The sequence below is a fragment of the Manis javanica genome, chromosome 9, assembly GCF_040802235.1.
Source record: "Manis javanica isolate MJ-LG chromosome 9, MJ_LKY, whole genome shotgun sequence".
Classification (NCBI taxonomy): domain Eukaryota; kingdom Metazoa; phylum Chordata; class Mammalia; order Pholidota; family Manidae; genus Manis; species Manis javanica.
In genome coordinates, this window is record NC_133164.1 from 16177192 (window position 1) to 16201877 (window position 24686).

The following is a 24686-nucleotide window of genomic DNA, read 5'->3' on the forward strand; positions in this document are numbered from 1 at the left end:
ATAAAGAGGTCTTTTTAATTTGAAGGGGAAAAAAACCTCTGTGATATCATTTTATTTTGTTATATGTCTGTTTATATCTGTACAATTTTTTCCATGAACTTAAAGTATAGAAAGAGATACATATGAAATGAATAGCAGTGTTAACTCCAGAGAATGGGATACAATTGAAGGGCTGGGATGGATAGATCAATTTTTACTTTATGTATTTCAAAATAAAAATGGCACTTTGGGGGACATTTTTACTGACGCTTTTAACTTTCTTATTTCAAACAAAAAATGGAATGAAACCAACCAAAATAGTGTGATATGCGCAATAATGGAAGAGCATTTGGGAGAGCCCAGAAAAAGGGAATGATAATGATTCAACAGATTCAGGACAGTAGGAAGCAAGCCCCATTTTGCTTTCTTTGTTTTGTCCTGTTTTTTTTTTTATCTCCTACATAAGATTTCCTGTATAAAGCACCTATCAGAAGAATACAAGGGGGAAACAAGCAGGTAGACTTGAGGGATGACTACCAAGCTCCCTGGTTTTTGTCTCCCATATATCCTAGCTGGGAGTTATACTTGGAGTCTCAACACTAGTACATAGAACATACGGACAGATCAGCAAAGGTGTAGAAGACTTGAACAGCACAGTCATGAACTGAACCTAAAAGACATTTATGGAGCATTCTACCCCTGATTAGCAGAACACATGTTTTCAAGGATTATAGTTACAATACCGTATTGTATATTTGAAGGTTGCTTAGAGAGTAGATCTTAAACGTTCTCACTTGAAAAAAACATTCACTATGATAGACCATTTCCTTGGCCAAAAATAAATAAATAAATAGATCTTGTTTTTTCAAAGCAAATTGAAATCACACAAAATTTGTTTTCTTATAGTATAATATACTCTTGCATAAAATAAACTGAAAATGAATAATTGAAAAATTTATAAATCATAACACATCTAAATAATACACAAGTCAAAGATGAAGTATGAAGGGGAATAGGACAATATTTCAAATTGAATTAAAACACAAACTGTTGGACTATATCAAACTAAAAAGCTTCAACACAGAAACAGAAATGATCAACAAAATGAAAAGGCAGCCTATAGAATGGGAGAAAATATTTGCAAATGACATATCTGAGGTAAGGGGATAGAAAACAAAATGTATGAAGAACTTATACAACTCAATAACAAACAAAGTAATCCAATGAAAAAAATGGGCAAAGGAGCTTAACAGACATTTTTCCAAAGAAAATATTCAAATGTCCATCAGGAATATGAAAAGGTGCTCAACATCTCTAAACATCAGGGAAATGCAACTCAAAACCACAGTAAGATTCACCTTACACCTGTTAGGTGGGCTATAATCAAAAAGACAAGGTAAGTGTTGGAGAGGGTGTGGAGAAACACTGTCAGTTAGAATGTGATTTAATGCAGCTACTACGGAAAACAGTACACAGATTCCTCAAATAATTAAAAATTCAACTACCTTATGATCCAGCAATCCCGCTTCTGGGTATATATACAAAGGGAATGCAAAGATGATCCCAAAGAGATATCTGCACCCTCATATTCACTGAAGCATTTTTTATAATAGGCAAGACATGGAAACTACATGTCCATCAATAGATAAAGAAAATACAGTGTGTGTGTGTGCTCATGTGTGTGTGTATGCACATGTGTGTATATACATATATATATTTATATATTTATATGAATTATAAATATTTGAAATACATATATACAAACACTGGGCACACACACACATGCACTATATTTTGTGTGGAATATTATTCAGCCATCAAGTGAAAGAAATACTTTCAGTTTTGACAACATGGTTGAAATTTGAGGGCAATCATGCCAATGAAATAAGAGAAAAATAATACTTATCATCTCTCTTAAATATTGAAACTGAAGAACAAAACACATAGAAACAGGACAGATTGGTGGTGGCTGGATGGGGGGATGGTGAAGGTGTTCAAAAGAAACAAACTTCCATTTATAAGATGAATAAACACGGGATATAATGTATGAGAGGGTGACAATAGTTAACAATACCATATTGCATATTTTGAAGTTGCTTAGAGAGTAAGCTCTCTTAAAAGTTCTCACTTAGAAAAAAATTCTGTGAAGAGATGGGTGCATTAACCAACCTTATTGTGGTCATTATATTGTAACACATATCACAATCACATTTTACACAAACATATATGATACTATATATCAGTTATATCTCAGTAAAGCTGGGCGGAAAAAAAATACCAAACCATACACAAATCTGAAGTTTGCAACTAAACCAATGCTTAGTGAGACTTGATAGTATTACAAGCTTATAGTGCAAAAGTAACAATAACAGTAAGTTTCTAGATTAAGAAACTTGAAGGGCAAGCTATATACAAACCAAGCAGAAGGAGTAATAAAAGGGAGAAATCAATAAAATTGAGATTTTAGAGAAAAATCATTGAAATATAAAGCAAATTCTTTAAAAAAATCAATTAATGATAAACCTCTATCCAGTTTGACTAAAAAAAACAAAAAATATAAAGAGGAGGAAACAGTCATCAATATTGAATATGAGTTGATACTAGAATGACTATACAGAAATAAAAGAACAGAATATTATTAATCACTCTATGCCCATAAACTCAACAACTAAGGTGAAATTGGCCAATTCTGTAAAACATACAAATTTCTAAAATCCACTCAAGAAGAAATAAATAAGCACCGCTACATCTATTGAAGAACTGAATTCATAGATACAATATTCCAAAAAATTATCTAACTATGCTCACATGATTTTGCTGGTGTATTCTACCAAATATTTAAGGAAGAAATTAATTCTGCACAGTGTCTTCCAGAAGTCAGAAGGGAATTCCATTATTTTATGAGGCAACCATTAAACCCTACAAAAAGAAAATGAAGTTTCAGACCAGTATATTTCATGGACAAAGGTATGAAAATCCTCACTAAATGTTAGCAAGTCAAATCCAGCAACACAGAAAAAATAATAACACATGGTAATCATGTGGAATTTATCTTGGGAATGCAAGGCTTACTCAATATTTGAAAACCAGTGCAATATACCATATTAAGATACTAAAGAGAAAAGCACATAATCATAGCAATAGATGCAAAAAAAAAAATCCAAAACACAACTTTTAACACTCAAGACTCATTCATGATGGCTTCTCAACAAACTAGAAATAGAAGGGCTTGTTGGAGTCGGCAGAAAACTAGATTGAGCCAAGAGTGGGCAAGGGAGGACTATTGGAAAAAGCACAAAAGAGCCTATAGTTAAAGGTCACTTGGGGCCCCTTGGCAAAAAGCCCCTGGGATTTGCAGTGGGCACATCCTATATTGCCACCACAGTGCTGCCAGACAAGGACAGATAATAGGAAAATTGCAAAATCTGATGGCTATATGATGTTCTACTGGGGGGTGCTTGACCAGTTGGGGGCAAATTAACCAAATGGGCATGCACACAACATCAAAACTCACAGCACATGGAGGACCATCCAAATACTGGCAGGGAATGTGCATGATGGCTAACAATCGCTCCACCTTGAGGAGGGATGGAGAGGGGATAGACAAAAAAATCAGGACCACCAAAACAGCATAAATCCTTCAGCTTGAAACCAAAGGAGGTACTTGAATCTTCTCAAGTTGCCTGCTTGGACCCTTCCGAGTATACTTTTGCATTAACCCAATAAACTACTCCTTCCTGCTTCTATTTGCTATCTTGTCTCTCTCGACTGAATTCTTTCTTTCCAGAAGACAGGACTGAGAAAACACAACACATTCAACCTGTAACGGGAGCCCTCAAACCAACAAGGGACATTTACAAAATAATCACAGCAAATCATACTTAATGATTAAAAACTGAAGCTCTCCTCATATGATTGGTAGTCAGCAAGGATATTTGCTCTTACCACTTCTATTCAATATCATTATGAAAATTCTATAAACTATATAAAGAAAAATTTGATTTGGAAAGGAAGAAATAAAAATGTCTGTACTTTCAGGAACACAAAATTGTCTACAAGATACGGAATCTACCAAAATTTCTTGTAACAGTAAGTAAATAAAGGTCACTGGGTAAAAATGTCAATTCTACCTAAAATGATCACTTCAAGCTGGATTCTTTGTACAGACATAGTAATACCAAAATTTATATGTGTAAGTAAAGGAATCAAATAGCCAAACTAATTTTGAAAAAAAGAATCAAGGTGGAATATAAACCAACCTGGTTTTAGGATGTACTCTAAAACTACAATAATTAAGACAACAGCTAAAACAGGGATCACCTACCTATTGCCCATGAGCCAAAGCAGATTTAACACTTGTTTGTTTAAATAAAGTTTTATTGGAATAAAGCCATGCCATTTCACTTATATATTTACAATTCTGGGTCTGAGTACAGTAATAAAGGTTGAAAATAGTTGTGAGAGTGATCCCCACTGACAATAGAAATACCTGCTTCTTTCAAGTCATGGGCAATTAAGCTTCAACTACATGTGTTGAAATATATTGTTTCAAGAATCAGTTTTTAGTGAATAAAACAGCAATAGACTCACAGACAGTGGAAGGTGACTGGTGGTTACCATGAGGAAGGGGTTGGGTGGGTGGGTGAAACAGGGGAAGGTTATAAAGAGACACAAATCTCAATTATAATATAAATTAGTCACAGGGATGGAAGTACAAGAAAGAGATTATAGTTAATAGTTTTGTGCCATCTTTGTTGACAGATGGTAATTATACTAGTTGGGGCAAGCATTTAATTATGTGTATAACTGTCAAATTTCTATATTGTATTCTTGAAACCAATATAATACTGTATATTTACATATACAATATTGTATAGTAAATATTTGTTTTGTTTTTAGATTCTACACATAAGTGAAATTCTATAGTATTTGTCTTCCTCTGCCTGGCTTATTTCACTTAGCTTAATACCCTGTAGGTCCATCAATGTTGTTGCAAGTGGCAGGATCCCTTCTTTTTTTCTGCCTGAATATTCCATTATATATACATATGTACCACCTCTTCTTCATCCACTCATCTGTTGATGGACACTTTGGCTGCTTCCCTATCTTGGCGATTGTAAAAATGTGGCAACAAACATCAGAGAGCATAAATCTTTTCAAATCAGATATTTTGTTTTCTTTGCGTAGATTCCTAAAGTGGATTACTGTGTTGTATGATATTTCTATTTTGGTTTTTTGAGGAACCTCCATATTGCTTTCCATAGTGGCTGGACCAATTGACATTCCCACCAACAGTGTAGGTGGGTTCCCATTTCTCCACATCCTTGCCAATATCTGTTATCTCTTGTCCTTTGACAAGATGGTGGCCATATTTTAACAGCATTTTAACAATAGTGGCCATTCTGATTGGTGTGAAGTGTTATCTCATTGAGGTTTTGACATGCATTTCCCTGATGATTGGTGATGTGGAGCATCTTTACAGGAGCCTGTTGGTCATTAGTATGTCTTGTTTGGAAAAGTTTCTATTCACCTCTGCTCATTTCTAATTAGGTTGTTTTTTGGGTATTGAGTCATGTGAGTTCTTGATAAATTGTAGATGTTAGCCTCTTATTGTATATATCATTTGGGAATATATTCTCCCATCCCGTAGTTTGCCTTTTTGTTTTGTTGAAGGTGTCCTTTGCTGTACAGAGTGTTTTGATGTAGTCCCACTTGTTTATTTTTGCTTTTGTTTCCCTTGCCTGGGGAGATGTATCCAGAAAAAAATTACTCATGCTGATGTTCAAGAGATTCTTGCTTGTTTTCTTCTAAGTATTTTATGGTTTCATGTCTTACATTAATGTCTTTAATTCATTTTGAGTTTACTTTGTGTACAGTGTTAGACAGCAATGCAGTTCCATTTTCTCCCAGTTCTCCCAACACCATTTATTGAAGGACTGTCTTTTTCCCCTTTTTGAAAGTACAATTGTCAAGAATATTGACCAAATTTTGGTACTTTCCATACAATTATATTTTGTCACTTCCTTGTGAATTATATATTATTGGAGCACACTGGCTTTTTTCATTGAAATCACTTATATCATTGTTTATATATTATCTTTATCTCAAAAATCTGAAAATGTATATTTTGTAGTCTGATTTTGGTTTATAGGCTTTTATTGCTAAGCGTATTTGCTATTAACTTTTCTTTTTTTTAACATTTTTGGTTCATTAATGTTCCTGCTTAACCTCCCTCTCTTCTTCAGAGACTATATCCATTGAATTGCAAAATATCGTTTCCCATTTAATGTTAGTTTAGGGTCATATTTATCAGATAATCCTTTCCCACATTTCTAGCATTTCACAGATATCCCTGTTTACGACCTTTTTTATGTCTTAATAGGTCTTGAGAATATAAATAAGAGTCATAGAGCAAATACTGTTATTTAAATCATTTTAAGTTCTTTACATCTTAATAGATTGATCAAACCCAATCATAGTGATTTATATAGTCAATATATTTGATCTTGTTCTTAAATCTTTTTATATTCCACTTATAATGTTTTCTTTTTATGTCTTTCTAATTTTCTTGCTCTCCTCATTCCTGTATGGATTCATGAGCACTAAAATTGCCTTTTTCCTCTGTTATAATTATTTGTAAATTCTACATATATTTCTAGTTTATTAATTATTTTCAAATGATGAACTTTATACTTAAATGTTAGGTATACACAAACCACATTTCTTATTTTCAAATTATAAACTATTATACTTAAATATTAAGTGTACACAAACCAGACGATTTTAGCACACATGGAATTCTCCTCACTTCACATCCAACTTGTTGGTTTTAAGATAACCTGGAACTTCAGATAAGTTTTTATTCAGGTTTTAATCATTACTAACAGCATAGGTTGATAACATGCATGCAGTTTTATTATTTCAGAATGAGAGAAGCTTTTAATGCTTTATCTACAAAATAAACAGTTATATATATTAAAATAATGGAAACAGGTGAACTGGCAAGAGACCTAAGATAACTGAAATGAATGAAACTTGCATTGAGCATATTTTTTTCCAACTGACTTCTTAGTTCTAGTTCTAAATTGTATAACTTGACAACCAATATTCATATTTTAGAGTATTTACCACTATGTAATTTCACAAGAAAACATTTATTGAATATATATAAGCATTGTTTCAAGTTAAAAAATTAATAAAATTGTACCTGACCCCACAAAATAACCAGTTAATGGCAGAGAAAAATAAATGAGCTGTCACATATAATAGGATGAAATAAATGTTACAGTGGTCAAAATACTGAGTTTCAAAAGTGCATGAAAGAGGAAACACACCACTTGACTGAAAAGATGTCCTAGAGTATTTCCTAGCCTGATATTAGGATATACAAGGCATGGATATATATATTATAAAAAGAAAAGCTTTGTAGATGTTGTTAACATAATTGTGAAAAAAAGTAATAGAATGATACTCATGGTGGCAGGAGGATTATCAGAGAAAATAGGAATCTATAAGGCAAGAAGCCAGAGTATTAAGAAGGATTTTAGGCATAAAAATACTCAAAAGTCGTGTTAAAACTTCGGACCTCATCCTAAGTGGAATGTTATTCTAAATCTGATAAAAATCAGGTCTTTAACACACCATTGTTCTAAATAACAGGCAAAATGTCCCCATTCTTAAAAGCATGCAAAGTCAATATACACATTGACAAAAAAAGGACTGGTTCTGAGCTCTGTGTTTGTGATCCCAGTGAAAGCTAATAAGCAACTCAGTGGAACAGAAACATGACCTAGCTTTCAAAAGAACAAATAAACCAGGTCATTTGAATGCAGGAGGACAGTAAATTATAGTAGATAGCAATTTACTATAACTACATAATCAGGGTAATCATTTATTATACAGATAACAAAACATGCAAAACAATTTTATTGAATTAGTTGTTTTTAAGAAAATAAGTGGTTTCTTGAGGGTGTTTTCTTACATATCTCTTAAACTTGACAAATAATCTTAAACTTGTAGTTCCAGCTGTGCAAAGAAAACACAGCCATTATTCACCTTACTTCTCAGCGAACAACATAAAATTACATCTTTAATTTTGAAATGGAACTAAAGTTAATATTTAATGGCTATGTGGTCATATTCAGAGTAAATTATGGCTAAATACAGAATTTATGTATTTGTTTTTAACCACCAGGGCACTGTGTTCCCATGTAGCTATTTGACAAAAAAAATTTATCTCAGCCATAAAAAAACAGTTTATAAAATTGGAGATAAGGTTTTATTATCTTAATTATGCACATGTTCCTAAAATAGAGGTACTCTGGGTATACAAAACCATTCCTGTTGTAAGGACGCATTAGCAACCCAGTTCTGTAATAGCTACCCCTGAACATCACACTGTGTTTGTCTAGATTTTTTCACAGATGGATCCTGAAGGATGAGCTTTGTATGACCTTGCCTGAAAATGGTCCTAAGTTAAACTATTTTTTTGTTATTGGTACGTGAGGACATGAGCGTATTGTCACATGGTAAAATCAAGGCCTTTTCAGAGTAATCTTTGCTAGACAACATGTGAAAGAAGTGAGGATATAAGGCCAGTGCCACCTCTTTCCTCTGCTGGGTCTTTGGCAGCCAGAATCATTGCTAGCCCTTGTTAAGTTCTCCATAAATATTTGTTCAACATTTGAATGAATGAAAGTAAAAAATATTCTTCATATGTATTAGAGTGCAGTTGATTCTGTAGTTGAGTCCTATAAAGTTACAGCAAAAAAACCACCGCTCCTAGAGGAAATATCAAATAAGGTTCCTGGAAACTCCAGTCACAGCATTTTCCTCAAATGGTCAATATACAACTTGTTTTTTTATGTTTTATAGACATCGTATTTAATATGTGTTCTTGATTATTAACACTCAACTCATAGCCAACAAACAGCACTGTAACTCAAGCTTGAGTAAAGATTGTTTAACACATGCATTTTTCTCCCTAAATATATTAGAACCTTTTTTGCATCTAGGAACACTTGGCAGCATTATGCTCGGGGACCATTTTAAGTAGCAAAATTCAGAGCAAAAGGCATAGAAGTGCTGTGCAGGCACACATCGTGTTATAAAGCTTTGCAGATATTGCAAGTTTTGTGGGTTTTTTTTTTAACACAAATTGGAGATGTGTGGCAACCCTGCATCAAGCCAGTCTATCAGCACCATTTTTCCAAAAGTATTTGCTTATTTTGTGTCTGTGTCACATTTTGGCAATTCTCACTGTATTTCAGAATTTTCATTGTTATAATATCTGTTATGGTGACCTGTGACCTATGATATTACTATTGTAATATTTTGGGGGTGCCACAAACTGCACTAGTATAAGATGGTGAACTTAATTGATAAATGTTGTGTGTGTCCTGACTGCTCCATCAACCAGCCATTTACCCCATCTCTGTCTCTCTCCATCTCCTTGTGCCTTGCTATTCACTGAGACAATATTAAAATTAAGCCAATTAATAACCTTACAATGGCCTCTAAGTGTTCAAGTGAAAAGAAGAACAGCTTCTTTCCTTTGAGATCAGAAGTAAGAAACATCTCTCACTTGAAATCAGAAGAAAGTATTAATCTTAGTGAGGAAGGCATGTCAAAAAGCCAAGATAGGCCCAAAGCTTGTCAATCCTCTTGTGCCAAACAGCCAAGTTGTAAATGCAAAGGAAAAGATTTTGAAGGAAATTTAAACTGCTATTCCAGTGAACACACAAATGATGAACGTAACAGCCCTTATTGCTGATGTGGACAAAATTTTACTGGTCTGGATAGAAGATCAAACCAACAACATTATCTTAAGCCAAAGCCTAAGTCAGAATAAAGTCTTAGCTCTCTTTAATTCTCTGATGGCTGAGAGAGGGGAGGCGGCTGCAAAGGGAAAGTTGGAAGTTAGCAGAGGTTAGCTCATGAGGTTTAGGGAAAGAAGTCATCTCCGTAGCATATAAGTGCAGGCGAAGCAGCAAATGCCGAAGCAGAAGCTGCAGCAAGTTATCCAGAAGATCCAAATAAGATAATGAGAGTGGCGACCCTAAACAACAGATTTTCAAAGTAAATGAAACATTTTTTTATTGGAAGAAGATGACATCTAGGATTTTACCAACTAGAGAGGAAAAGTCAATGCCTGGCTTCAAAGCTCCAAAGGACAGGCTAACTTCCTGGTAGGGGCTAATGCAGCTAGTGATGCTAAGTTAAAGCTGATGCTCATTTACCATTCCCAAAACCGCAGGGCCCTTAACAATCACGCTAAATCTACTCCGCGTATGTTCTCTAAATGGAACAACAAAGCCTGGATAACAGCATGTCTGTTTACAATATGGTTTACTGAATATTTTAAGTCCACTATTGAGAACCATCACTCAGAAGAAAATATTTCTTTGGAAATATTACCACTTGTTGACAATGCCTCTGGTCACCAGGGTGCTCTGATGGGATATACATTGGGATCTCTGCTAACACAATATCCATTTTGAAGTCCATAGATCAAGAAGACATTTCAAATTCTATCTTTTTACTTAAGAAATATATTTTATAAGGATATAGCTGCCATAGATAGTGACTCCTCTAATGTATCTAGGCAACCTACAGGAAAGGATTCACCATTTTAGATGCCATTAAGAACACCCATAATTCATCGAAGTCAAAATATCAACATTCAAAGCTGTTTGGAAGAAGTTTGTTCCAACCCACATGGATGACTTTGAGGGGTTCAAGACTTCGCTGAATAAAATTACTACAGAAGTGGTGGAAAGAGCAAGAGAACTAGAATTAGAAGTAGATAAGCCTGTAGATGTGACTGAATCACTGTAATTTCATGATAAAACTTTCACAGATAAGGAGCTGCTTCTCATTGATGAATAAAGAAAGTAATTTCTTAAGATGGAATCTACTACTGGTGAAGATGCTGTGAAGATTGTTGAATGACAACGAGGGTTTGGAATATTGCATCAATTTAGTTGATGAAGCAGGGTAAATGCTGTCAAACATCACGTTCTGTAGAGAAATCATTTGAGAAAAGAAGAGACGATTGATGGGGCAAACTTCATTGTTGTCTTAAGAAACGGCCACAACCACCCCAGCCTTTAGCCACCACCCTGATGTGTCAGTAGTCATCAACATCAAGGCAAGACCTTCCACCAGCATAAAGTTTACAACTCACTGAAGGTTCAAATGAGGATTAGTATATTACAGCAATAAAGTATTTTTAAAATTAAGGCATGTACATTGTTTTTTAGACATAGTGCTATCATCACTCAATAGATTACAACATAGTATAAACATAATTTTTATATGCACTTGGAAATCAAAAGCATTTAACTCACTTTATTGCAATATTCACTTTATTGCAGTGTTCTGGAAACAAACCCATGATATCTTCAGGGTATGCCTGTAAACTGAAAACTACAAGAAGATTGTTGAAAAATTTTTAAAAGATTGAAATAAAAGGAAAGAGATACCATGTTCATGGAAGATAAGATTTAATGTTGTTAAGATTTCAAATGATCCCCAAATTGGTCTGTAGGTCAATGCTATCCATATTCCAGCAAACCCTTTTTGTGAAAATTTAAATAATGCTAAGATTTACATGGAAATACAAAGGACCTAGCCACAGCAAAAGTGTTGGAAAAAGGAAAAACACCCAAGTTGGCATATTCATACTTTCTGATTTCAGACTTCCTACAAAACTACCATAATTAAGATGGTGGTTATCATGAAAGGATATATGAATCCATAAAATACACTCAATCATGTGATTGACTTTAGGCAAGTAGCCTAGATAGATCGTAGAAAAAGATGTCATTATAAGTGTGATTAATAGGAAAAAGATGATTCTGTAAAATATAAGATATTGAAAAAATTAAACAAATGTAATTTTTAAATAGTGCAAATCAATTTCCAGTTATATTTAGCAGAATGAACACTGGACAAGTGTATTGTTCCTCATAATTCTAGTCCAATTTATCATAACTGTTTGTAACAATATAGAAACATAGTTTCAACTAAGGAATTTCCTGCATTCCTTTGTGTTAATGGTACCTTTTGATAAGTGTGACTTTAATACCGCTCTATTAAATAAGGGTAATATCTAGACTGAAAAGATAAGAGTGTGCTGTTCATATCATTAACATATGCCTATTACTGAAGGCACTGGGTAAATGAAACAACGACTGAATGAGAGTATTTTGAAGACAGTTTTCTAAAATTTCTTGTTTCTATTGTTAGAAGCACGTTTCCTCTAACCACAATAAAGGCTGAAGAGTCCGTAGCCTCATCCTCTCCTGTTTCTGCTCTTTATCTAAAAGTACTGCACAATGGAAGATTGGTTCTTAGATAGATTTGTAACGGAAAATACATTAACTGTTACAAGCAAAATATTCAGCAACCAAATAAAATATAGACCTTAATAAGTGAAACAAATCTTCTGTTAAGGCAAAATTATTTCAAAATAATCATCTTAGTAATTTCTCCAGAACTGGGTGCCTTTCTCACCCTGGTTTGTGTGTGTGTGTGTGTGTGTGTGTGTGTGTGTGTGTGTGTGTGTGTGTGTATGTAAATGTACTATCAGAACATACGGAAATGTTTTAAAACTAGATAAGAAGCAAACAGAAAATAGATGTCTGTAATTGCTGAAGAACAAATAGATCTGGATTATGTGAAAATTTGGCTCTATATTAAAGGAGTTAAAATAAGTATATAAGGCATTAAACTTGTATAGTTTTTGAGAATTACAAGAATTACAGATAACAAATTAGTTCATTGCTAAAGAGAAAATAACTTCTTTTTCCAGACTATGATTTATTACCATTCAAACGTCCATCACATAAACTGAAAACCTTATTCTCTTAGATTATCTTGAGACAGAATTGTCCTGTAAGGTAAAACTGAGCAACATCAATTTAATCAAAATATTTGTGTTCCACATGACCTTCACAAGAGTCTTTGCAGCTTACTCTGAGAGGAAAGTGGGTTAGCAATAGGCTCATGACAAGTTTCACTGGCAGGGTCACCTGTCACCTGAAGACCTCCTCAGTGGCCTTCCATGAAATGAATAACAAAATATGTTTGTACATTATAAACAGCAGATACATTATCGTGAACCAATTTGACAGAAAAGTACAGCTTGTAGAAAAAAATTTATAATATTTTCCTGTTTCAAATTTTCATACAGTGATGTTCAAAGTATATGCTTTCTGCTCACAAGATTGGAAAAAGAAACATTCCCAAATATATTCGGTGTACAGTAGCCCCCAAGTACTTTGGGGGAAGGTATACCTCATTAAACTACATAACAACTGTTACTGATGAGAGTTAAAGCAATTTAAATGTTGTGCCAAAATAAATTGTGATAAGAGCCAAAGCATCTGTCTTTATTTCTCTCTCACACACATATGACTAAAAAATTCAGTCTTAAGGAGGAATTTTGCTAGTCACAGGGAGTACAAAGACTAAAGAGACAGGAATTAGATTAACTATTAAAACTGAAGTATAATGTATGTACAGGAAAGTGAACTACTGAAACTGTGGAACAGTGTAGTCAGCACTGAGATCCACGACAAAACGGCAGGTTGTTCTGGTTTGTTCTGGATTTCAGTAGGAAACCTTCAGATTTTAACCGTTATGTAAAAAGATGTTGACTTCTGGTATCAAGTTTATGGTGTCCTTGTTTTTTAAAAAGTTGGATGTTTTCTTTGAAGAATTGGTCTTCGGTTGGTTTCTTTAAGTATTTGGAAGAATTCAGTGTTGAAGGCACTAAGCCTTCCATGGGAAGTTTTATTTTGTTCAATTAAAGATTCAATTTCAGTTACAGAGTATGCCCTATTCAAATGTACTATTTTAAGTTTGCTATGTTATGTTTTTATAGCAATTTTTTCATTTCATCAAAATTCTCAATTTATTGGCAAAAAAGGGGTCATGTTATTCTCTTATGGGCAATTTATTCTAAGATATACAATAACGTCCACATTTTTGTTGATGATAATTTGTACCTTCTCTTTATTTCTCATTTGTTCTTGCCCGTGGCTCATCAGTTTTATCTTGCTTTTTCTACGTTTATTTTTCTTTCAATTGAACATGTTTCTATTTTAGAAATTACTGCTTTTATTATTTAGCTTGTTTCTTTGAGTTTAACTTGAAGCTATTTTTAAAATTTTTATCAATATAGATGCAGACTGATTCTCAGCTTTTCCTCTTTTCTAATATATGCATTTAAAGCTACACATTTTCCCCTGAGCACAGCTATAGTTGCATCCTATAAATTTGTTATGCCATGTTTTCACTGTCTTTCAATTCTAAATGTGATCTATTTTTCTTTCTGACTTGTGCTTTGACCTACAGGATATTTAGAAGCATATAGCTTAATTCCCAATGATACAGATTTTTCCTACTCAGTTTTTGTTACTAATTTCTAGCTTAATTACACCATATTCATATATGTTCTATCCTTCAAGATTAACTGACATGATTTTGCAATCTTGTATGTTTGGATACTGTGTAAGTATGTACAGCAGTTCAATAGCAAACCCAAAGAACCATGAAAACATTTACAATAAAATTAGGTGTAACACCATTCTCCCCTACCAAAAACAAAAAACAAAAAACTAGAGTAAGGGTAGATAAAACAGCATTGATCATGGAACTATGGGTTATGTACATAGCAGAAAACAAAGGAGATCAACAGGGCACCTGAAGGATTAGAGCACAGGAGAGCCTAGGGACTGTGCTCCCCTCTAGAAAGGCCACCTGCAATTTTTAGCCAACATGGTCACTTGCCTCATGAAGCCAGCAAAGAGACTCCTTAAAGTTTGTGATATTCCCAATATCACACATAAGTATTATTTAATTGACTTCAAAGATCAGTTCCCTATTCTCCATCCTCTAAATGTCATACTTCAGGGAAGAAGGCAACAAAGAAACAGAAATGACTTAAGAAGGGAATAATCTTTGGAAAGCAAAACCTTTCTTCTCAAATAGAAAACAAGAGAGGAAAAATTATACAAAGCAGTACTGTTTTGGAGAAAAGGAAGGAAAGAAAATGTATGACCTCTGATGTTAGGATGACCTTCCCAGCTGAATGGGAAACAAGGCTGCACTGTGTGAAGCGTGTTGGGGGAACTAGAGGTCACATCCTCTGTGCTGCAAACAGCCTGTATTTCTACTTTAGCAAATATTTTAAATATCCAAGTGCTATGTTTATTTCACATGACTTACATTATAAGTTTGTTTCTTTTTATTCGGTTGCTTCTCTTAATATTGTCTCTAGTTTTCACTTTTCTGTATAATGGAGAGAGATCTTGAGCTACTTCAGAAGTTAAAATGGCTATTCTCTCAGATATAAAATTTCAAACCAAGGTATTGCATCCTTATGAAAGGGCATAAAATACTGGATCCCCACTGATAGCTAAAGAGCATGGAAATGGTAGGACAGAGAGGAAATCTGGGAAAAGAAGACAAGAAAACCTTTATTTAGGGCTTAGTGTACTTATTCACATGATGAAAAAGTGATAATAGGGACTAATTCTTAATTCTTTAACCCATATTTTCTTTTCCTCAAGGCTTGGCAGAAAGCATATTTATATCATTCTATTAACTTGAAATTTTATACTGCTTGAATGTGTTTGAATAAAACAATATATATTATGATCATTTTTAAGGTTATAGATTCCAGTTCCTTTCCATTAGGATGCGTTTGTCTGAATCCATGACTTGCTACTGCCTAAACTGTATTTGATTGACATCTGTCAATCATTCTGTTCAAATGAACATATTAAATATGCTCTGAAAATACATGGCTAAAGTACCTGGCTTGATGCTAAATATAGAGCTCTTTTCCAACTCTAGTGACTTCCTGGCCCAAATTCCTTCACTCTAAAAGACCAATAGAGAATAACTTCTATTTTCTTTATTATGTCAGGTCTTAACCCAACATTAATATCAATTGAATAAAATCAATTTTAAAACTCCCCCAAATGTCACATTATTCAAATAGGCCATGTTGTCACAAAATGTACTATCTATTAAAGCAATAAAAGTAAAACACAAATGCCCCATGTTGACATTTCACTGTATAGCATCTCCATTAATAAGATTCTGGCTCCAGTTCTAGTTATAATGCACTTGTGGAGCACGAGAAACCAAATATAAATCGGATGTTATAAAACAGCTCCAAGCTCCATGGCAGCCCAAGAACCTGCAGAGAAAGCCTTGGAGGAAGGGCAGAGAAGTTTTGCTGCTCTTTCCCTTAAAGATAAGCATTTTTCTTTCCTTCCCCCTTTTGTGCATTTATTATATTAAAGCTATAAGTTTGGGAAAGGAAATATCTGATTACAAATGAAGTACTTACAGCAAAGCATCAACAAATGTTTTTAGATGGATTCTCACACCATGTACAATACTTACAATGATAACTTTCATGACAGTGTACGCTTGCACACGTATACATGAATGTACTTAAAATATAGACATATATATACCATTTTATCTTGTATTTTATGTACTATTTGATCATATAATGTTTTCCATTATTAATATAGATTTCCCAGTTGAACTTGAATGGTTTAGAGAAATTTTCCACTTAGCCATTATTATTTTCCCTCCAAAATCTCCATGTAAATCAATAATAGTAACTCTATTGTTGGCTGCAAAATGGATGAGAAAAAGATGTCTCTGATTTGCCTTACCCCTTGATCTTTCTTTACCAATGAATACATTTTGTTTTTCATTAAGTTTTCTATTTTGATTAAAAGTAGGTACAGAAAATATTGGAAAGTACTGAAACCATTTCTCAAAATTCTGTACTTTTCTTAAGGCTCATTAATGATCATTTTGTTATTGATACATCATTCATTTAAGATTCTTCACTTACTTTTTTTTCACATTTTCTGATTACTTAAAATTGGCCATTTTTTACTTTCAGTAAATTGCACTGAAGTTTTCTTTTGCTCTTTTACAGAAAGTTTCTCAGAAGATAGTAAGTTAAATAGTTTCAGAAAGAAGCCAATATTTGAACAACTTATACACTGAAAAATGCTATATTAGAAAAGTCTTTTTTTTTCTCTTTTTGGAAATCATTTATTTAGACTTACATAAATATGAGTGTGTGAAGTTCCAAAGCTTCCTTCTGCACAATGATTTTATAAAGGAAAATAAATATTGAACATTAATATTCACCAAAGGAAAGCCACAGGACACAGTTTCATGTTGAAATAATGTTATTTCACTTGCTAAATCAAATGAATAGCCAAGTTCTATTTTTCAAAGGAACATATAACTTTCCTGAGGAACACTGGGGAATTTCCTTCACCTGTCTAATGATCAATTTCCATTAATTCTGGGGAATGAAATCCTACAAAGGCGTGAAAATTAAATATCAGTTTCTTTTCATTGTCCAAAACTTTATTAAAACTTAACAAATGAGCCTTTTTTCAATATTTACATTAATCATTTTATTAACAAATGTTTAATGTATCATAAATTAATGTCTTTTAATGTGAAAGGAGTGAAGTTTTCCTATTGACCTGTGCATCAATCTGCTTACTGATATAATTAGTGGTAATAAAACATTGTCTCTCTTAATCATCTCTTTAAAGCTGGCAAGAATCATCAATTCCACCTCCTCCCCATGTAGATGAGTAATGTACTCTCTGCAGAGATTTTTTTTTGTCCCATTTAGGTGAAAATATATTCCTTTTAGAGACAATGACTCAGTCACTATACCAATGACTAATCAATGCCAATAATTAGTATATAATACTAAAATCCTTATTATAATATAGGAACTTTTGCAGAGTCTGACCTGCAAAAATAAAGTATTATTAAGCTTTCAATTATCTACATAATATGTAAGATAGTGATTGGAAAGGTTACATGATTCTAGTTCATTTTCGATTTTCAGATCTAAGATTATGTCAGCAAAATTAGAAAATAAAGATGAAATTGGAAACAAAAAATGAAATAATTCTTTGACTAAGAGATAACTAGCATTCACTAGCCACCTTTCTATTTTTTCTTTTAGTTATATATCATAGAATTGTTTTCATATCATTTTAACAAAATTTAATTAATGACTTCTTAATGTTAAATAAGAAGGTGCGTGTCATGTGCACATAACACCTTGATGATCGCTTTGGTACACAAATGTTATTATGTAATAACTGAGAGACTCATTTTGAGAGATTGACATGACACATATTTCCCAGTAATTCTTGTTTTTTTCCAGCTAAATACTGAAATTTGAGGTCTTAAGAATTAAATGTTTAGCTTTTAATTCAAATATAAATGTCCTTAAGCAGAAAACATCTCATCTTAAATCGGTTAGTTTTGAGTTCTTGTGTTAAGTACATCAAGTGATGAGATATGAACAGAGATGTTACATAATAGATTTTCTACCAAGAAAATATAAGTAGCCAAACCTGTTCCACTAATTTCCTATGGATTTCATGTAGATTTTCTGAAATTTTCGAAAACTCTGTGGGAAGCCGCAGACACGACAAGAGGAATGGCAGAGCAGCAGACGCCCCAGTCCAGGACACCTTGCTTTCGACGACAAGGCAGGGAGCACAGACTGGAGCAGAGGGTGGTACCCAAAGGCTTGCTTGGAAGATCAGGGCCCCCTGAGGACTCAGAACCCCACGAGCATCAGCATTCTTCCTCTGTGCTGTTATCGTAGTACACTAGTGTTACAAAGAGTGTTAGAGGAGGATCCTTCCCTGCTCAACTGGGGAGTGAAGACAATGGATGTTACGTTCCAAAGAGAGTTAGCTAAGACACGTTGGGGACTTGGAAGCATTTTGGAAACTCATTCTCACAGAATTGCTGGAGATCCGGGTGAGTCTCCGAAGACTTTCTGGGGATAACTGTTATGTTTTTAGCACCCTCCCTACTCCCAGGGTAGAAGAATGGCTAAGAGCTATCTCTCACTTCCAGTTTCAGTTAGACTTCAACTGGACATCCAAAGAACTTGACACGAATCCCAACCTTAGTGGGTAGAGAGGAGTGACTCACGTATGGACGTCTAGAGGGAGGGGAACAGCAGCTTGCTTGCTCTGGCTGCATTCTAGAAGGGAGTCGCTGTTTTCATAGGTTTGGCTTGTCTTCCAAACTTTGTTCAGAATCAAAGATTGCATGGTTGTCTCTAATCCAAAAGAGCCGCATCCCACGAGCGAGAGCCAGCACCAGGATTACCTCAGAGCCTTCCCAAACGGGCCACTTCAAGGAGCAAGAGAGCCTGAGAAGCTGGGAGCTGCCAGTGAATTTCCGAGCTGTGGAGCTGCAGAGGCAGTGAATCACCACGCCAGTGAGCAACGCTTTGCCCAAGCCAAGCGAGGTCCCCAAACACAGCGCCTGATGAGACCACACGTTCCTCTTAAGAGGAAAAGCTCAAACTCTAAGCCTGCCTGGCCATTTTGGAGTAAATAAGGTAAGAACAGCAATTACCCACATCACTGTCTCTCAGTCCAAGCTTGTGTCAGATACCAACGGTTCGAATAAGAAGAGAAACTGAAATCAAAGTATCAGGTAAGGAAGGAAGGAAAGGAAAACAGCAGGTAAACTATTCTAAGTACTGAACTGAGTGTGTTTTCCATCCACTGAAGGAGTTTTATCATCCAAGAGTGAGTAGAAAATAGGCAAAAATACAGTATTAGTATCAGTCATCAGGAAGTTGCAGACTGATTTTATGTCTATGTATATGTATGATTATACTTATGAAGTTTTAAAGTTTACAAATAACCATTAAGAAGGTTTAAGATTGACTCCAGAATATTAATTCTATATTTAATTCTCCATCTAATTTGGAGTTGTATTGGAAAAATAAATCTGAACAGTGTCTTACATTTGCAAGAGTTAAAACTGAAAAAAAACCCTTCAGATTTTAATTTTTTATTGTTATTAATGCATTTCTCGAAAGAATTATACAGACTTTTTAACAAGTTTAGCATTGGAATGCATATATGTTGATAAAGCATCCCAAAGGCTACCCTAAATAATGGTAATTACAGCAATTACTGTAGTTGTGATGTTTACAAGCCCACAGAGGAATTGGATTTGGGGCCAAGTTTTAGGATGCTTTTCTGCTCAAGTTAGAAAGTGTCTGATAGATTTGACTGAACCAACATTAGAATTAGTATGTTCTTGGAACTGTTATGGGATACAACCCTATTTTTAAATGGATTTACAATAGTATTGCCCTATAAATAACTGAAATTTTATCTTCTCACCAAATGTTATTATGAAAAAAGCCTAAGCATTTAGGTGCCAGAAAGCAACTTGTCTCTTACTATTTTTTTTCCTTACATAATTTAGATAATTTTTTCCATATTTTCATTCATCAAAGATTTGCTAAGCAATTCATGATTTAGCAAGAATAATAATAAATTGGTGACACAAAAACAAACCCCCAAACTGATTACTTTTTATTATGCCTTTAAAACAAAACACTTTTTACCTCTGGATAATTACTGTCAAAAGCAAATTTACTCAGCTCATACATTCCACAACCCAAATGAGTCTTACCCTGTCATAGAAGTTTTCCCTACTAGCTTAAAGGCTATGGCTATCTGTCTATACACTGGGTGCAGACATTTATCTAGAATTTTGCACATAGAATAAACTTTATATATTTTGGCATTTGAACTAAGAATCAATAAGCCAAAATAGTCACAATTTCTTATTGTCATATCATAACTAAATGTCACAGATTACCATAGTCATACAGCTGTTTCTGTAAAAAGCAAAATAGCTCCAAATAGCATAAAAGTGGAAAAAGTTGGGCAGCTTCCATCTTTTTCTGTACAAGTAATTCACAACATTAAAAGAATGTACTTTATTTTGCTATAAAAGCAAATTATTATTTAATCAAAATTTGAAACTATCACTGGGTACTAGTAACGGATTTTTTTTTTTCACTTCAAACAGTTCTTTCTGGCTCTTTATGAATCTTTTCAAATACTTACCTAAAGTTAAATATCTGGTCCCAGGTGAGTGAATTTATTTACTGCTGCGTGTTTTTACTTTCTCAAGGGAAGTCAGCAACTGTTTTCTAATATGATTTTTTACATGAATAATTACTGATACAAAAGAGAAGAACAAGACAAATTTAATTCTATATTTTAAAATGATGAGGGAAAAGAATGCAAAGATATGTCCTTTTTGAAAAGAAAATAACAATGTAAATTATTTTGCCTCAAGAGCTATCAATTAGAGTACTGATTTTAATAGGGATTCATAATGAGTTTGGTGTTTTAATACTACATATCTTCTTTTCAATGGAAAATAAATAGACTGAAAATGTGGTATGTATCTAATTTTAAAGTGCAGAGTGAAAGAGTAAATTGGAAGTTGTAAGTAAAAAAGATGAGAGAAAAATAATGCTGTAAAGTCAACGATAGAACCAAATTTTACCCATAGCTGCAGCAAGCATATCAGACTCTAAGGATTGCTAATGCTATTACCGCCCCTGACACCATCCTGGAGTTAAAAGTACTTGAACCATTGTGGGTTTTCGCTCTGTAATTTAACCTACTTGATTTTCATTTTCTTCTTTTCTGTTATATAAAAGTATGTTTATCCTACAGAGAGAGACCCTATTGTGCTATATGCACTAAATCGTATACTGACATAGCTGTGGACATCTGACAATAGATCACACGATCTCTGAGTGACTATGATATGCTGAGAGCTACACTAAAAACTAGCAACATATTTATATTGATAGCTATGTATATTCTAAACCAACAGGTTCTACCAATAAATTAAGCTTTTATCAACAATATATAAACAAACATAGATATGAAAATTATGGCAACTTGAGTAAAATGTACATTAGTTTCATTAATGTTGACCTGCCTAAGAGAATTATGGCATGTTAAGTCCTAGTGATTCTCATCCTAATGTTCTGAAAGGACCCCATAAGGGTATGCAAATTATATGGAGATGTTCTTCTTTATGGACACTGTGTACTCATTTTTCTGAGGTTAGCAAGGCTGTGAAAATCCTTGGACTAGAACTAGAGACATCATAAACAGATAACAAAAATGGGTAAGAAAAATAATGATAATACAGAAAGAAACCAAATATTGTAAGTTCCAAATCCCTGGAAACCAAGGGACCCAGCTGTGTTACTGCTGAAATTTATCTCTATGCTAATATTCCAAGATCTACTAAGAGATCTAACAGAGAAATCCAGACCAGAAGTGATTGCATAAAGAAAACATCTGCTGAGCAACAGTTTTTTGTTACTTAAGATGGAGTTTGAATATTATGAAATTCTAAGTTCTTATATCCTTATTAAAATTGTATTTCTATTTTTGAATATTGAAGAGTATATGGCATATTCAAATACCATTCATTTTATTTTTCAAACTTGTGACTAGATGAATAGTTTCATAGGAGACAAAAGATAGCCCCATCTAAAACCTGAAGGAATTTATATGCTTTGGGTTAGATGTTCTTTTGAAAAGGTCACTTATTCAAACAACCATGACTTCTAAATTAAGAACAATCACAACTTCATTGTTTGATTTTTCAGACAGGAAGTATACTTAGTTCTTTCATGCCTCATTCTAATTAAGTATAGAACATTTTTTTGGTCTGCTTTCACAGCTGTTTTGCCTGTCTGCAGAAAATATGTTCTTTTCTGCAGAAGGTACCGTGGAGTACAATATACAACAATCAGTCTTTCCCATTTGTCCAGTAAAGGTGCTCCCTTTCCTGATCATAGAAGTCAGAGTGAGGCAGTAGCTCCGAAATGACCTCAGTGTCAATCAGTACAGGCTTTAGTAAATGCAGAATACTTGTCATTACCCAAAGATTCTCCAAAGAAGCTTCTATTATTTTTTGAGCACGCTCGAGCTATTAACTAGGGAAGAGGGTCTGATTTTTCAGTAGTTGATGCCACCAATACTTGCAAACCCTTGATTGTGTCTAAAAACCGTATTTCTAAAGACTCATGTTTCTAGCCATCTATTAAATCAAATCTCCCTATTGGCATCTGTACTGGGAGTCTCCCTTAGAAACTGATAAATATTTCCCATCTTAAAAGCCCAACTAAAAGACCACTATAGGTTTCCTCTGCCAGAACGAAGTCCCTTTGCTCTCTGCACTCTACAGCACTGGCACACTCTTTCATTCTCTGCATCACAGTGCACTTCTATTTTAGCGTCTATGTATATAGTTTATATGCCAGTTGTATATTTCAGACTGTTTAAAGGAATGTGTCTTACTCAATGTTTGCAGCATTTAGGAGACCATCAAAACTTGACAAGGAATTAGGCTCAAGGAAGGTAAGATTTGTAATTCTTTCTTTGGAATATCATCTCAGTAATGTACTAACAACACCACCTCCTTAAAGTTTTTTGAATGTGTCTATTAAATATGCATTACCAATTTCTACTTTCCATCATTTACCATTTTAGGTGGATTGCGTAACTTTATGGTGATCTCCAACAGTGAAAATTTAATCTAGAAAAAATTTTATACAATGGTAATTTCCATAAGGAATGGTAGAATTATAAATATATCCACAGCATTTTTAAGTTTATATATATAGATACATATGACTATATGTGTATTTTATCTAATTACATTACAATACCTAGAACAGACCTATCGTTTTGCAGGTTCAAAAGTAGTTTTAAGTAAAAAAAGCAGGAAAAACCAAGCTATATGTTTTACATAGTTTCACATTAATGCTGTGAAATCCATCTTTAAGACTTTGGGAGATATTAAACTGCCATTGCAACCACACAGGAGCCTTTTCTCACATATGTGTGTGTTTATTACAATAATATGATTATTTCGGTTAACCAGAAAGATCTATACTTTATCCAAATGTCAACTTCCTTAACAAATAACCATTAACATTATTTTCAAAAGCACAGGCCTTCTTATTCCCTTTCTATTCCCCTTCAAAAAAAAAAATTACATACCCTATTGTCAAAGTCCAGCCACATCACTAATCCTTTTTCAGACTTGAGTGCTACCTCAAATCAATGGTTTTCAAATGTTCCAAGTTATTTAAATTCTACCCTTTCTCAGATTATTTCTCTCTTCAGATAAGATATAACATTAAAGGATATAACCACACTGGAGAGATTATTTTACCTTTGACTACATAAACTCAGTGTGAGATAATCATATTAGTGTTTGATGTTCTTTGCTTTTAACTACAGTTACCCTTGCTCTGCATTATTGGATGATATTGTGCTAAAGATGACATCAAGCTTCCTTTAGACTACACATGATTGAAGAATGCGCCAGAGTAAATACTTCTAACTGGAGCTATAAATTGTCACTTAGCAGTCGCAGTTAAACACATTTTGCTCTACTCCTACAGAAGAGCTTCGTGCAAGTCTGGCTTTACACTGCCTCTCCCAATCCTACACCACCTAAAAAGAAACAGACATTATCTTTCAAAGTCTTATATATGCCAGGTTCTGTCCTAGAAATATTATACATATTAGTTTCTTCTACTCCTTTTACAAAAGCACAATTTATAAATGAGGTCCAGAGAAGCTTCCTAGTTCCCAGGGTCCTATAGGAAGGAAGTCTGTGGAATGGGATTCAAAAGTCCACAGTCTTTTCCATGCCCCACAATGCACTCCAGGAATGGTCTAGGGGAACTGAGGGTAAAGGCAGCTGTCAGGAAACAGTAACTACTCAGACATACACAGTGGTGGACTGGTAAA

General features: G+C 34.0%; 1 protein-coding gene and 1 long non-coding RNA gene across 3 annotated transcripts in view; one reads left to right on the plus strand and one right to left on the minus strand.

The window, feature by feature from the left end:
• Nucleotides 1–24686, minus strand: part of GPC5 (glypican 5) — a 1280510-nt gene that overhangs the window by 504601 nt on the left and 751223 nt on the right. The gene's annotated exons all lie outside the window — the stretch shown is intronic.
• Nucleotides 19038–24686, plus strand: part of LOC140843495 (uncharacterized) — a 61165-nt gene continuing 55516 nt past the window's right edge. Inside the window, exon 1 of the long non-coding RNA XR_012121322.1 lies at nt 19038–19420. This is a non-coding gene — a long non-coding RNA (uncharacterized lncRNA). The remainder of the gene's footprint in view (nt 19421–24686) is intronic.